This window comes from Microcebus murinus, chromosome 15 (genome assembly GCF_040939455.1).
Source record: "Microcebus murinus isolate Inina chromosome 15, M.murinus_Inina_mat1.0, whole genome shotgun sequence".
Classification (NCBI taxonomy): Eukaryota; Metazoa; Chordata; class Mammalia; order Primates; family Cheirogaleidae; genus Microcebus; species Microcebus murinus.
The window spans coordinates 16,881,209-16,896,553 of NC_134118.1; the positions used below are offsets into that span (position 1 = coordinate 16,881,209).

Sequence of the window (15,345 nt, forward strand, 5' to 3'; positions counted from 1 at the left end):
AATAAATAAACAAAATGAGATATACCCATAAAATGAAATACTACTCAGCAATTTTTAAAAAATGAACATAGATGAATAGCAAAATAATTATATTGAGTGAGAGAAGCTGTACCAAAAAAAAAAAAATGCAAACTGTAGGGTTCTACTTATATAAATTTTCAGAAAATGGAAACTGATCTATAGTGACAGAAAGCAAATCAGTGGTGCCTGGGGATGGGGAGAGGGCACATAGGGCAAAGGAGTAGGATGACAAAGAAGCACAAGGAAATTTGGGGGATGGTGGATCTATACATTATCATGATGCTGGTGATAGTTTTACAGGTGCATACAGATGCCAATACTTGTCAGGTTACCTAATTTAAATATGCATTAATATAATTTATATTATGACAATTATACTTTAATAAAACCTGCTAAAAAAGTTGAGCCCTAACAATATCTGAAAAGTGCTGGACTTCCTTAGAGAAATACATAAACAAGAATCCATGTCGATGAGTTTAGATTGTAGGCCTGTGGTTTTTGAAACTTGGAAGCATGAGATGATGATGAGGAGGAGGATGGGGTAGTAGTGTTGGAGAGGACGGAGTGGCAGAACTCTTTTCTCCTACAACCTATTGGACAGCCAAATGCTATAGCATCCAAAACAGTAGCCACTAACCACATGTGCCTACTACACACTTGAAATGTAGCTAGTGGGGAGTTGAATTGTTAAATTTATTTTATTTTAATTTATTTAAATTTTAATTATCATAGCCACATGTCTATTGGCTACCATGTTGGACAGAGCAACTCTAGAACATTTGTTGCTAGAAATCTATTTGTCATTCTTTCTTTGTCCAATTGCCATTTTATTTTCCCATCCTCATGAAGACGTGAAGGAAGCTTCTTCTCTGAGGGATAAAGGGGCAGAGGGGGGCAGAAGTACACTGGACCTTTTCGAATCAACATGGATACGAGCTTGTCCATCATCACAGAAAGTTCTTTTGGACAGTGCTGCTCTCTAGAGGGTTGCCGAAGGTGTTTGAACGTGATAGATTTGAACTGACATGCAAAATGAAATTTGCTGTCTGCTTCCTTCCTAAGCCAGGAACAGGAAGAGTGATTGAACTGTACTGGCTGCCTGTCTTAAAATATACTGAGCAAATGCTACAATGAGTCAGCTATGATCCAGCTGGCTCCAGAACACAGACTGTTCATCTTTGCTCCAGATACCAGGGAAAGACCAGATCTAGGACTTAGGACCAGAGCTGGATTTTCTGTGGGGAGCTGAAAAACTATCTACAGAATGCACTCTTACATAATGGATAAGCTTCCCCCACTGATAAATGCCAATTTTCCAGTGGACCATGGAAAATTGTCTATTTTTGGTCACTCTGTGGGAGGCCATGGAGCTCTTACTTGTGTTTTGAAGAATGCTGGAAAATGCAAATCTATGTCAACATTTGCAACCAGTTTTCTGTCTGTGAGTGAGTGGGGGCAAAAATCTCTCAATGGATATTTGAAATCAGATCAAAATAAATAAAAGGCTTATGCTACTGCTCTCTTAGGAAGTTGTATTGAGGTTCTGGTTAGACATGATCAAGGAAATGATGATGAAACATTTCAGCAAGACAGCTACTTCCTGACACTAATTGTTTTCAGATTAGAAGTGGCTTATAATTACTTTTCATTGCAATCTTTACAAAGGACCACATCAGACTTCATGCAAAATACCTGAACATGGAAAACATCAGACATGGAATTTCTTCTGAATTATAGAAGTTAGAATAAAGAAAAATGAAGTTACTGATTTTAAAATATGGGTTTTAAAGCACTAAAAGAGCTTCATTCATAGTAGAATCATCTTTTAAATAAATGTACATAATATAAACAAAAAATGTTCAAGTGTATATTTATGGTTTTAGAAGGTTTACCAGCCATCATACATATTTGAATGGCCCCACACAGTTATTCAGACTTTTCTACAGTAGCTTGTTTAAAAATGTGGAGCAGACCGGCCTTACTTTACAGATCTCTTTGACATTTTTTATGAAGTTATAGGAAATCATTCAAGATTTGTCTAAAGACAAGTTTTGTTGCATAAAAAATGAATTTTCTCTGCTACATATGCAAGAAGTAAGAAACTGATCACCTTCAAGAGTCAAGTTAGATTTAAATCTCCAGGATTCTTCATCAGGTCAGAAACTGGAAATACCAACTTTATTCCTTTCTGTGCTGTAGAATTCTCTCCTTCGTGTTTACCACCTCCTCTTGCAGGCATTCTGCAGAGGTTCTACTGATTTTATGTCATCCATTTTTATTTTATCACTACTAGGAGAAATCCACAAAATTATGGTTAGGCGGCTATTAAAGTTTCAAAAATGCAGAATTTCATTCATTAATGCTTTTATTATTCTTAAAACAATAAGCCAAAAAGTTAGCCTCTCCACGCTCTTTCTATTTCTATTCGGCGTTCCTCTCAGTGAGACTCTCCATGTGGTCATGAATGGTGGACTTGAAAATTTTTGTTCCAGACGGGCCCTGGTACCACTGCATGGTGACACCTGCAGCCTGGCTGGCCACGCTCATCACCCGGCCCCCGTGGGCTGTGCTGGCTCTGTCTGTCCTCTCTGGCCCACACAGTGCACCGGGCCATTCCTGCCGGCTCCTCCAGGACCCACTTCACTCACACGCTGCCAGGTGCGTCCATGGACAGTCTCTCTGGTCTCAGTCACTGCTCTTCCAGCTTCTCCAGCCTCCGGCTCTCTGGACCCCTGAAAGGAGATCCTGGGAGAGAGGCGGCGCTAAGCAGGGCCCAGCTCTGTCATCAAAGCCTGTGCCCGTCTCCACACCACCGCCCATGCACTATCAGCAGACCCGTCAGGACCCGCAGAACTTCTGAAACAATATAAAGAAAACACGAAATGCTCCCTCTATAGTATATAAAACTCAGCTGTGGAAGGTCTAGCCCCATAAGAAATCTCATTCAAAAGAACAGGAGCAGCAGAAGCTAATAGTAACCAAAAAAGCCGAGTCCCTTCTTAAATGAAGGTAGAGCTGACAAATAAAAGTTGCATACAGATGCTCCTCAACTTACGATGGGGCTATGTCCCAGTGAACACATTAAGTCAAAAATATCATGAATCAAAAAAGCATTTTATACTGGATAAACCCATCCGAAAGTCGAACTGTGACAAGCCAGGACCGTCTATATATTTGCAGTGTACAACGTGATGTTTTCGTGTATGTGTACGTTGTGAAATGGTTACATTGAGCTAATTAACATATCCATCACCTCACGTACTTACCATTTTTGGTTGTGAGGACATTTAAGATCTACTCTCTTAGCAGTTTTCAAGTATATAATACATCATTATTAACTGCAGTCACCATGCTGCTGTGCAATATATCTCCAGAACTTACTCTTCCTGTCTGAAACTTTGTACCCTTTGACCAATATCTCTCCATCCTGCCCTACTTGCTCTCCCCACCAGACCCTGGCAACCACCTGTTAAATTAGGATTAGCTTAAAGCTACCTCCTTTCAAATTTTAAGTTCAGCCTAAAGGGTTCTCCCTACATAGTGAACTGTGACTCAACTGGACATGGAAACAGACTGTAACCTACTCTTGTGCCAGTCGCTGAGCTTCAGCCAGTTAAAGGTGGCCAACCCTTCCATCCTGGTTCTTATTTGGCACAAGCCAAGCTGTAACCAATTCAGCTGTTTCTGTGCCTCATTTTCCTATTCTGTACATGCCTTTCCTTTTTCTGTCCATAAATTCTCTTCGGCCACATGGCAGCGCCGAGTCCCTGTGGAGCTATTCTGATTTGGGGGGCTGCCCAATTCGCCAATCGTTCTTTGCTCAATTAAACTTGGTTAAATTGAATTTGTGTAAGGTTTTTCTTTTAACACCCCTTTCTACTCGCTGCTTCTGTGAGGTCAACTGTTCTAGATTTTACAAGCCAAGTCTCTGCTGTGGCTTCAGGCATCCTTCCTGGAGCTTTGGGGGGTGGGGGCAGGCAGGGGCATTGCCACCACCGCAGCCCAGGAACCCACGGGGTGAAATCAAAAGTGTGCTACTGACTCTCTCTCCTTAATTCAGGAATTTCCCCCTCTGTGATCAAGTTCTCATGTTGGCAGCTGAGAAAGCCACTGACAGCTGGGGAGTTATTTTCTCCTTTAGTCACAAGATGATGGAGATAATCTTGGACGGGAAGTGTGGGGGAGAAGAGGAGACAAGTGCTGGCGGCTCCAACCAGAATTGGGTAAGGTGGCTCCTAGCCTAGAGCTTCCCTCGTGGAGATCAAACAGCTAAAGACCTCACGATTCTATCCCTTACGTTCAATGAGAAACAACTCAATCGGATCAACACAACTCTTGAGGTGTCAGAAAGAAGGACCAGGTTTTAAATCAGCCATGTTGTTATTTTTAAGAATCATTACAAAACACATAATCCGAATTGTGTCATTTCCAAAAACTGAGGAATCCATAAAACTCAATAGAGTACTATTTTCCAACTATGAATTCCGGCCAGGAAAATTATTTGAAGTTAATCCTTCCTGTTGTGTTGATGACTATAGAACTAAAACAGGCAGAAACTTGGAAATCTAGAGTTGTTCTTTGTAAAAAGTTGGTAGGTGCCCTGACTAGGAGTACATTTGCCTGGAGGGACAGTTATTGTTTAGAAATTTTCCACTTGCTGTCTTAGAGCGTCCATGAAGTTACAGGTTAACCCACTCTTTATTTTAAATATATTAAACATGCTCTCTAATGCATGCTAAGTATATAATACATACAGTATATAAACTATTAAATTTATAATAGACCACTGACTTCTACTTGTTTAAAATTGTTTTTGGATAATTAAAGTTTCTTCTAGACAGTGCATCTTTTCCAGATTGTTCTCTAATGGAGTGCTACGTGTCACAGTATTAAGTTCAACCAATATCTATTGAGAACCTCCTGTGTGCCAGGTGGGTGATATCCTGGCATATGTTTCACTGAAAAAGAGGTTGTTAATTTTGGCTGTGTCTTAGGCAGGCTTCTCTACACCTCTCAGTTTTTTTTTGTCTTTGCCATTGTTAGTTAGTTGCCCCATCTATAGCAATAGTATAAGCACACACTAGTGCAATGATTAAATGAGAGAGGCAGGAAGATTCCATTTAATAACCATAATATAATTTTTAAAACTGGAATCTAATTCTCAATTTCAAATAATTCTCGATTATGGCTTCACTTTTAACTTACAGCCACAAAATATATCACATAGAAGAAATATGAAGAAAGAATACATAAATAATGCCGTGGTAGGATGATGTGATTATTTTTATGTATTCTACATTTTCATTACTTTTAAGATACTATATTAAAATGGAAAATAAATAAGCTTGCCTTCTTAGTAACAAATGCTTGTCTAACTGCTGGCCTCAGGCAATTTCACCCTCTAAAGTCTTCTTCACACCAGGGTTAAAATATCATTAGTTTAGTAGCTTTTTCTACACTTATTCTGGGTTCAAATTGGCCTACGAGTCTCTTAACTTCTCTTGGATAATTTCTCTTCCTTAGACAGTCTAAACTTCTGAGTGGGGCTTTTCTCTTATTAATTCTGCTTTCAAAACCATTACCTTATTTCTTCTCAATAATTGGAATTTTTTAAAAAAATGTGTTGAATGCATTTGGCAATAGTTTTATTTCCTGTGTTGTTTGGGATAAATTTGTCTGTTTCTCTAAGTCCTGACTTTAATCTGGATTTGTTTCACTAAGCAAACCAATGAAACCGTTTACTGACCAGTGATTGCATGTCATGAGCTGTCCTTGTTCGGGGCCATTGTGTACAGCTGTGCAGGTGTCCCCTGCACAAGGGCATCTGGCTAGCGGGTGAATGGAGGCTATTTGTTAACATGTGACAAGAGGAAGAGACACCATATGGGCTAGTAGCAGCCCTGTCCTTAGCATTGAGTAATGATGGGAAATACATTTGAGACACGTATAGTCCTGCTTTTAGGCACTTACATAAAGAGAGGAGAGACTTGAAAAACAGAAAAAAAATTTAAGAGAGTAATTTTCTTCTAATTTAACAAATAAACTATAAATTTCAAAGGTATTTAAAGAAGGAAGAGATAAAGGTGGACTGGAGTATTTAGGTACAGCTCCAGCAAGTCATGGAATTTCAAAAAGATCTTTAGATTTGTTAAGACCACTGGTCTTCTCTATTTTTAGTTACATAAAATTTTTATGCAGGAGCAATCTTATCCACAAAGTGGGTTATTAGAGACATACATTGGGGTTTGAGTGATGTTAGCTACCCCTTTCCCCTTTCAAATGCCTCTGAACCTTACCCCATCCCCTGGAATTTGTGGCTGGAATTAGTGAGTTATCCCTGCGAGTTAAGGCATGGCCACCACAAGATGCCCTTTGTAAAAAGGAAGACATTCTCAAAAGGTTAAACATACCAAATGCAATCTGCCCAGGTGATTCTGATGAATGGGGCTGTTCATGCCTCAGCACAAATGGACTGAGATACCACCTCAACAGCAGACTCTGAAAAGGGACCACAGTAGCCTGGATTCCACCTGATATAGTTAGTAGTCCTCCCTTACCCATGGTTTACGTTTTTCAGTCTTAGTTACCTGAGATCATCCGCAGTCTGAAAACATGAAATGGAAAATTCCAGAAATAAACAACTCATAAGTTTTAAATTGCACTTTCTTCTGAGTAGGGTAATGAAATCTCACACTGTTCTGCTCCATCCCACCTGGTACATGAGTCATTTCTTTGCCCAGTAACTCCATGCTGTATGCATTATTCACTCTTAGTATGGACACATCTACTGTTGATATCCAACCATGGATATCACAATGGCTCGATGCTCCAGTATCACCCAAAGCAGATGGTCTTCTTTCTGACATAATCATCAGAAGATCAATAGTAGTCTAATAGTACATCACAATGCCTTCCTCGTTCACTTCACTTCATCTCATCGCCTAGGCATCTTATCATCTCATATAATCACAAGAAAGGTAAGTTTAGTGAAACAAGGTATTTTGAGTGAGAGAGACTACATTCACATAACTTTTACTGTAGTATACTGTTATAATTGTTGTTTTATTATTTGTTATTATTAATCTCTTACTGTGCCTAATTTATAAATTGAACTTGTCTTAGATATGTATGTATAGGAAAAAACATAGTACCTACAGAGTTTGGTACTAATCTAAGGCTACTTGGGGTCTAGAACATACCGTTCATGAATAAAGGGGAGCTGCTGTACTTGTATACACTTTATGGAACATGAATTTCGACATCCTGGATCACCTAATCTGTTGAGATTCTAGCAAAGACACTTCATATAAAATAGTTCATTAAAAAGTTTTACCCTATATAAACAAAGGCAAGAGAACAGTTGAATCATTCCAGCAATGGGTTTCTCCTCTTAAGTCTACTGTGTCATCCACTCTTGAGTACAGCCCTGGCAGGTCATTATTGGAGTGTGATCCATAAGGACAAACTCGATGGAGAGGAGGAGGCTCAGGGTGCAAGAATAAGGGCCCGAGGTGGAATAAGACAAGAACATTCTTAGCGCTGGCAAGGAAGGGGACATCAAGTCAAAAGAATTATACTGGATAAAGGAGAAGACAAGAGAAATTTGGAGGTAGAGGGGAAAAAAGTTAAGAGTAGAAGCTAACACTGCATCTGCCTCCTTGTAGAGCAGATAATAAGATCATCTGCTAAGGTGGAAGGCAGGTTTGGGCTGGAATCTCAAGGAGGACTGCAAAGATTTATAAACCCCAGCATCTGTCCTCTTATTTCCAACTCCACTACCTTCAGAACCAATCCTGTAAAAGAAAATTTTATCAACAAATATGTACTCAATGATTTTAATGCGTCAGCCCTGAGAAAACACCTGTGAACCAAACAGACATAATTCCCATCTTCTTGGAATTTACAGGTCTAGCTGGAAAATGCAGACAATAAGTATGAAGAGTTATGAGGAAGAAAAGTTCACTGGGAGTTAGCCTTTTGAGAGAGACATCACGTAGGAGACGGATGACATCTATCTATGCCATGTTAGGTGGAACTAGTTAAGGGGAGAATTCAGGCTTCAAGTTATGACTCATACCTTTCCCCTCCAGACTAGCTAATTATTTCTCAGTAGACTTCCCTGCCTCCTAGCTCTACCCAGTCCTATACGCCACCAAATGAACTATTGTTATCATGATTCTTCTCCAAAACTGTCAATAGTCCCCCAATGCCTACCACATAGGGTTCAAACATCTTAGGCTGATTGAAGGCCTCCCACCAGATGACCTTGACGTTCCTTGCATACCTAATTCCCACAACTCTCCGTTCCAGCTCAACTCACAGATTGTCCTTCGTGTATGTTTCATGCTTTATCACCTCTCCACTTTTGTCCCTGCTGTTCCTTTCATCTCGAATGTTCTTCCTCCACTATCCATTCTTCATGTCTCATTTCTGCATGAAGACTCTACTCTCACTTCCATGGGGAAGCCTTCTCTATCCCCAGCACTAGAAGCAATCTCCCTTTTTGCATGTACATGAACTTTCATTCATATTTCTCTTAAGATATTTTTTACAGTATTCCTTGCACTGTGTATATTTTATATTCTCCACATCTTCATATTATAATATCAATATAAAGACAAGATTTATGCCTTATTCACCTTTTTTTTTTTCTGAGACAGAGTCTCGCTTTGTTGCCCAGGCTAGAGTGAGTGCCATGGCGTCAGCCTAGCTCACAGCAACCTCAAACTCCTGGGCTCAGGCAATCCTGCTGCCTCAGCCTCCCGAGTAGCTGGAACTACAGGCATGCACCACCATGCCCAGCTAATTTTTTCTATATATATTAGTTGGCCAATTAATTTCTTTCTATTTTTAGTAGAGACAGGGTCTCACTCTTACTCAGGCTGGTTTCGAACTCCTGACCTCGAGCAATCCGCCCGCCTCGGCCTCCCAGAGTGCCAGGATTACAGGCGTGAGCCACCGCGCTAGGCCCTTATTCACCCTTAGACTCCATAGTACTTTATACTCCAATATGAAATCTATTTAGCTAAAGGAAATGCTTTATTAATGTTTGTTGAAGTTAATGCCAAAAAAATGTCATATTAGAATGGATGCTTGGAAGTTTACTGTGATCCTGCACAAATTGATTCTTATAGCTATATTTTTTTCTACATTCCTGTAATATAAATGTTTTAGATATACATATATTTCATCCACTCACTCATTTCATTCATTCATTATTCATTCATTATTCAGCATAAACATATTGAAGACCTGCCATATGCAAAGCATGTGCAGGACTGGGAGGATGCTAGCTCTGGCTTTATGCAGCGTACACATTCATTGATCCATGTTTATGTCATTCTTATTTCCCTTTTTTTCCAGACAAAGGGAAGCACAGAGGTACTGCACATCACCACTGTCCACCAAGAGCAACGTATAATTGGAATGACCTTCATTTTAAGTTGTGAACTGTGGAGCCAGAATAAGCCGTGTGATACACAGACCCAAATTAGATGCCATTTTAACATCGACAGAGAATATTGGCTTTTTAGAGATTCATCTTTATGTTTGTTGTTTGGAGATTTTGCTCTAAGTAGATATCAATTACGTTTTCCCCTTTTTCCATTTTGTCTGCAATTATTTTCCTGGCATTCATTCAATAGAGAGCTTCAAGTCATGTTTTCAGATTGAAATAAACTTTGATGAAAATTGAAAATCAATGCTTTCCTTCTAATAATGTTAGCAAAATGGGAAAAAGCCTCTAATTTTGTAATTATAATCAATATGTAAAGGGGAAATGGCCATACATATACTGCATATTTTACGAAGTAGATTTAGTTTGGTTACATTCATTTTTTTTTTAAATAATCAGGCCATTTTTTAAAAGTTGCTATATATACAATACTTTTTTTTAAATGTTGTTACTGGATATGAGTGCATCCTGTCTGGATGCCTAGCTAACCCGTTAGATGTCCAGCCTCCTGTCCTGCAAGAGCCTTGATCCTCATATTGGGGTTGGGGGGGGCACACAAGCCTGTCTCTTGCTTCCTAAGGACTCCATTACTCATTTCTACGCACAAGTCTTTGGGGACCCAATCTATCTGTGCCTCCAGATCTCCCCAGACTCCTTAGCAAATACTGCCCAATGCAGCGAATTCATGTCTCTCGTAGCCGGGCGCGGGGCAGGCAGGCTCGCCCGCTTTCCCTCGCCTCTGCCTTCCCAGCTCCCAGTCTTCTCTCCCACGGCCCATCTGCCCTCCTTGCCTCCGCCCCCCGCGTCCTCTCTGCTCCCCTTTATTTCCACTCCCCACCCGCGTGGCGTTGCTGTCCCGCTCCCCCTCGGCTTGTCCGTATTTGGAGCTCCCGGAAGCTGCCGGCGACTCTCCCCGGGAGCAGCGTGACTGACACCGACTGCCATTGGGGGGAGGCGGGAGGGGAGGAGAAGGGGAGGACGCGCGGGAGGAGGGTGCGAGTGGCCGACCACGGATTTGCATCGCCGGGGACAAGACCCCAGGGCAGCGAGGCAGGTAATCCCGCAGCGGCCCGGGCCCGGGAGGCTGGGAGGGGCGGGGGTGCAGGTGCGGGGGCGCCTGGCGGCTGGCGCGGGCAAGTGCGCCCGGTGGCTGGGTGGGTGGCGTGGGGAGGCGGCGGCGCGCGGGGAATAAAGGCTGCGCGGGAGCTGGGGCCCGGACGCGGCAGGCGCGGGGGCCTGGCGGGGCTGGGACGCGGGGACCGGACGCGGGGGCGCGGGCACCCCCATCTGGGTCAGCAGCGCGCCCTGCCCCCGCCGCCTCCCCGCGCCGCTCGCCAGGCAGGCGGCCGCGGCCTCCCCACCCGGGCGAGCGGGTCTGACCTAGGGGGGTCTCGCCCTCTCAGCTGCCGGTCTCACGGGGGTGTGCATAGGGGGGAAGGGGACTGTCGCTGCTCCAGCTACCACCAGAGCCACCTCCAGCAGAAAGTGCTGGAAAGAAACAGACCTGGCTTCTCCTCTACAGAATCTGACTTGAGGCGATGAGTCACTTCTAAAAAATGCAAAGGCAACTGAGGCATGGAGGAATGGCTCCGAAAAAGGGCACCCCACAGCTGGCCCTCTGACTGCTCTGGGCAGAGGGCTGTTCGTGGAAGTAGCCACCTTATCATCACTTTTTAGGGCCAGTAAATCAGACATGCAGGTGGCCTTTATTTTCATCAGAGTGGTGTTCGCTACCACAGATACGCTGCAAGTTTTGGCAGCATTTGAATTGGTGCGTTCTTTAAAATGAGTAAATATGGGTGACTGCATTTAGGGTATTGAACTGGGATTGGATCCAAACAGAGTGAAGACGAACACTTGGCAAAAAGATCTAGGACCTTTGGTTGTATAGTCTGCAGAAGCCTCCAGGACTTGCAAACCATGGTTTACCAGACTCGTTTGCAAAGTGCTATTTATTTACTGCTTATATATCCTTTTCTTTTAATTTAAGGAACGCACCTTAGAATTCCTGGTAAAGTATGTAAGCCCACTTAATACGAAATTACAATGGTAGAGTGAACGTTGGCGAGTTGGTCTTACTTTTACTAGAGTCTAATTAGACTGTAAGCCCCTTGAGAGCAAGAATGGGGTGTTTGCTAGCCCCTGCGGCACCAAACAGTATTTGACTCACAGCTTGTAATGAAGAGATAATAAAAGTTTGTGAAAATAGTTAATTCAATACTTTGTGGCTGGAGCATGACTTCTTGAAGATACTGCATATTTTGCAAGGAAAGACTACTCCATAAATCCCCAAATCTAAAAATCCTTAACAAACTTAGAATCAAAGTGTCATAGAAATATTTATTAAGGATAAAGAGAAAAACAGTTGACTATGGGAAATCATGAAGTTGATTATCAAGGCAGTCAGAAGTGGGTTTTTTGCTGCTGTCTGTTGAAGTGCAAAGTAATTTAATTTGTTGATGCCATAGGGTTTGGTAAACTTTTTGAGTAAAGAGCTAGATAGTAAATATGTAGGTTTTGCAGGCCATATGTTCTCTTTAGCAACTATTTAATTCTGCTGTTATGACTTGAAAGCAGCTAAAGACAATACATAAGGAATGGTGTGGCTGTGTTTCACTTTATTTATGGATATTGAAATTTGAAGTTCATATAATTGTCATCAGTAACAAAACATTCTCCTTTTTTCCCCAGACATTTAAACTCGTAAAAGCCATTCTTAGCTCGGAGAAGGGGGGAACACAAAACTATTAGAGAAGGGAGGAGTGGATTAATCTCACTGGCAGTAGTTTACTACTCTCACTGACCCTGTGCTAGAGTTTGGAGAGGAGTCTTTTGGAAGGATTAGTGGGTCAGATTCTCTGAGTGCCCCGAGAGTTAAGTCAAATACCCTCAAGAATAGCAATGATTGATTTGGGGCACTATGGCATTTTATTTTGTTTTGAATATTTCTTAACAGACATCTTTGTGCATGAGGTTTTGTTTTTAATTCATTAATTATGTAATATTTTATATGTTGTAACAATATGCTAAGTCTATGTACATTATAACCTATATAGTTGATTGAACACCTCTAAACCCATCACTAGGTTTAGAAAATAGGGCTGAAGAACTAGATGGTTGTGAATAGGAGAAAATATTTAGAAATCATGTCTCTAATAAGGGACTTGTATCCACAATATATAAAGAGCTCTTAGAACTCAAAAATAAAAAGATAAATAATCCAGTTTAAAAATGGACAAAGGATCTGAATAGATATTTCTCCAGAAGAAATACACATGGTCAATAAGCCCATGAAAAGATGCTCAACTTTATTATTCATCAGGGAAATGCAAATCAAAATTACAGTGAGATATCACTTTATACTCACTAGCATGCCTGTAATCAAAAAAATAAGATAATAACAAGTGTTGACGAGGATGAATCGGAACCTTCATACATTGCTGAGGGTAATAAAAAATGGTGCCTTCACTTTGGAAAATAGTTTGGTAGTTCTTCAAGTTAAACATAGTTACCATATGACCTAGCAAGTCCATTATAAATATATATCCAAGAGAAATTAAAATATATGTCCACAGGAAAAACTATATACAAATGTTTATAGCAGCACCGTTTGGAAACAACCCAAATAAATGTCCATCAACTGATGAGTAGATAAAATGTGGTATATCCATTCAATGGGATATTATTTTGCCATAAAAAGGAAGTACTCATCCATATGTACTACAACACATGAACCTTGAAAACATTATACTAAGTGAAAGAAGCCAATCACAAAAGACCACATATTGCATGATTCCATTCATATGAAGATGTTTGGAACAAGGAAATCTATAGAGACAGAAAGTAGATTGGTTGTTGCTTAGGGCTGGGGAATTGGGGTGAGGTTAGGTAGGGAAGTGATAGATAAAAAGTACAGGGTTTCTTTTTGAGCTGAAAAAGTGAAAATGTTCTAAAATTGTGATGGTTGCACATATTTTTGAACACACTAAAAGCATTGAATTGTACACTTTAAATGGGTAAATTGTATGGTATGTGAATTATATCTCAATAAAGTTCTTAAATAAAATAAACAGAAGGCTGGGGGAGAAAAGAACTAGATTGTTACCTATCCTGTTGCATCTTTCTTTGTGCAATACCCTTGTGCCATTCCCTGTGTTTCTTCCAAACCTGATTTTTATGTTAATCATTCCCTGGTTTTAATGTAAAGCAGTTTTATGACATATATATGTGTTCCAAACAATACATTGTTGAGGTTTGCTTGCTTTTTGATTTATAAAAAAGGTATATATATCTCACTTTCTTGAAACTCAACATTAACTTTTAAGAATGATCCATATTGTTGCATGTAGCTATATAATGCTTTTTGGCAACTATTCCATCATTTACTTAGCCATTCTCTTATTGACAGGCATTTGGGTCGGTTCCCACGTTTTGCTATTACAGAGTGCTGCTTTGAAGACTTTTTTCCATGTATCTTGGCACACATGTGCAAGAGTTCTAAGTGAATATGAATGTGCCATGTATTTTAATGGCAAAAGAAAATAGCTGATTCTTCTTTGACTTACACATTGATGCTACATACCCAACTTATTTATTCCCCCAAACCAAGGTAGAGTGACTATATCTGGGATTCTGGCTTCTCATCCTACTTCAATTCTAATTGTAATATCTATTTTCCCATGTGTTTTGAAGTGTGGAAAATACTAATCTAAAGCTTCACAGCTGAATCTCACAGCATGATCTCTTAACCCCAACCACTCACAATCATTTTCATCCCCTTACAGCACCTGGGTTAGGATGGGGCAGAGGACAACTTGAACTATTAAATCAAGGGACATTACTTTAGTCCGGGTAGATGAGTTACTTAACCTCACTAAAATTTTCCTAGTATTGTGTATCCTGCTGGGTGGTCCAGAATTCCTGATGTGATTTAGTTTGGTTATTCTGCTAACAGTGAGCCAATCAGAAATCTGGTGGTTTAGCCTGGAGGACTTTCTAGGTCTGCCCCTGATTCAGGCTGTGAGCTTTTGCAGTTCGTTCAGGATATTTCTATTTGCAGTTAGGAAGGGAGGAAGAACCGTAAAGTCAGAACAAATCATTATAAAATTTTTTTAATTGTTTTCATTGTGGTAAGATATAAGTGACATCAAATTTTAACCATTTTTAAGTGTACAGTTCAGGGCCATTGAGCACGTTCACATTGTTGTACAAGTGTCACTATTGTTCATCTCCAGAATTTTTTCATCCTCCTAAACTAGAGTCTGTACCCATTAAATGATAATTCACAATTCTCCTCTCTTGCAGCCCATGGTAACCAACATTGTACTTTCTATCTCTACGAAGGTACCTTATATAAGTGGAATTATACAATATTTGTCTTTTTGTACATGAACTTTTATATCCAGGGGAATTCCATCTTGTTTTGTTTTTCTCACTTGAGGAAAACATGGCTTCTTTTACTGAGAATTTATGTAATAGGATTGTTTCCCTTTCAATACACAGCCCTATATAATAAGGGGCATAGAGAGGTGTCTAAAACCAAAAGACCTTTTGGCTACTGTGAATGGGGTCTTCATCTGCCCTGTCTAGTTAATTAGATATCTACTTATCCTGGCTTCTAGTTGGCCACTCAGCCAAGTGGAGAAGATGCGGTAATTCTTAATTCTTAAAATTTTACACCTAAGGATGAATGGATAAATGAAGTAACCGAGAGTTGCCTGTTAGCCCCCAGCTTCTCAGAATTTAAAGGCCTTTCTGCAATATAACAGTCAGATCTAAAATCTCTTGTTTTGATAGGGAGGGGTATGAAATAGAAGGAAGTTTCTGGGAGACTGACAATAGAAGTGAGGTGACCTAAATGGCAGTTATGA

General features: G+C 40.5%; 1 protein-coding gene across 1 annotated transcript in view; it reads left to right on the plus strand.

The window, feature by feature from the left end:
• The first annotated feature begins 10,379 nt into the window (after positions 1-10,379).
• CAP2 (cyclase associated actin cytoskeleton regulatory protein 2) overlaps positions 10,380-15,345 on the plus strand; it is a 132,675-nt gene continuing 127,709 nt past the window's right edge. The window contains exon 1 of the mRNA XM_012753608.2: positions 10,380-10,529. The gene's annotated coding sequence lies outside the window, so the exon portion shown is untranslated. The remainder of the gene's footprint in view (positions 10,530-15,345) is intronic.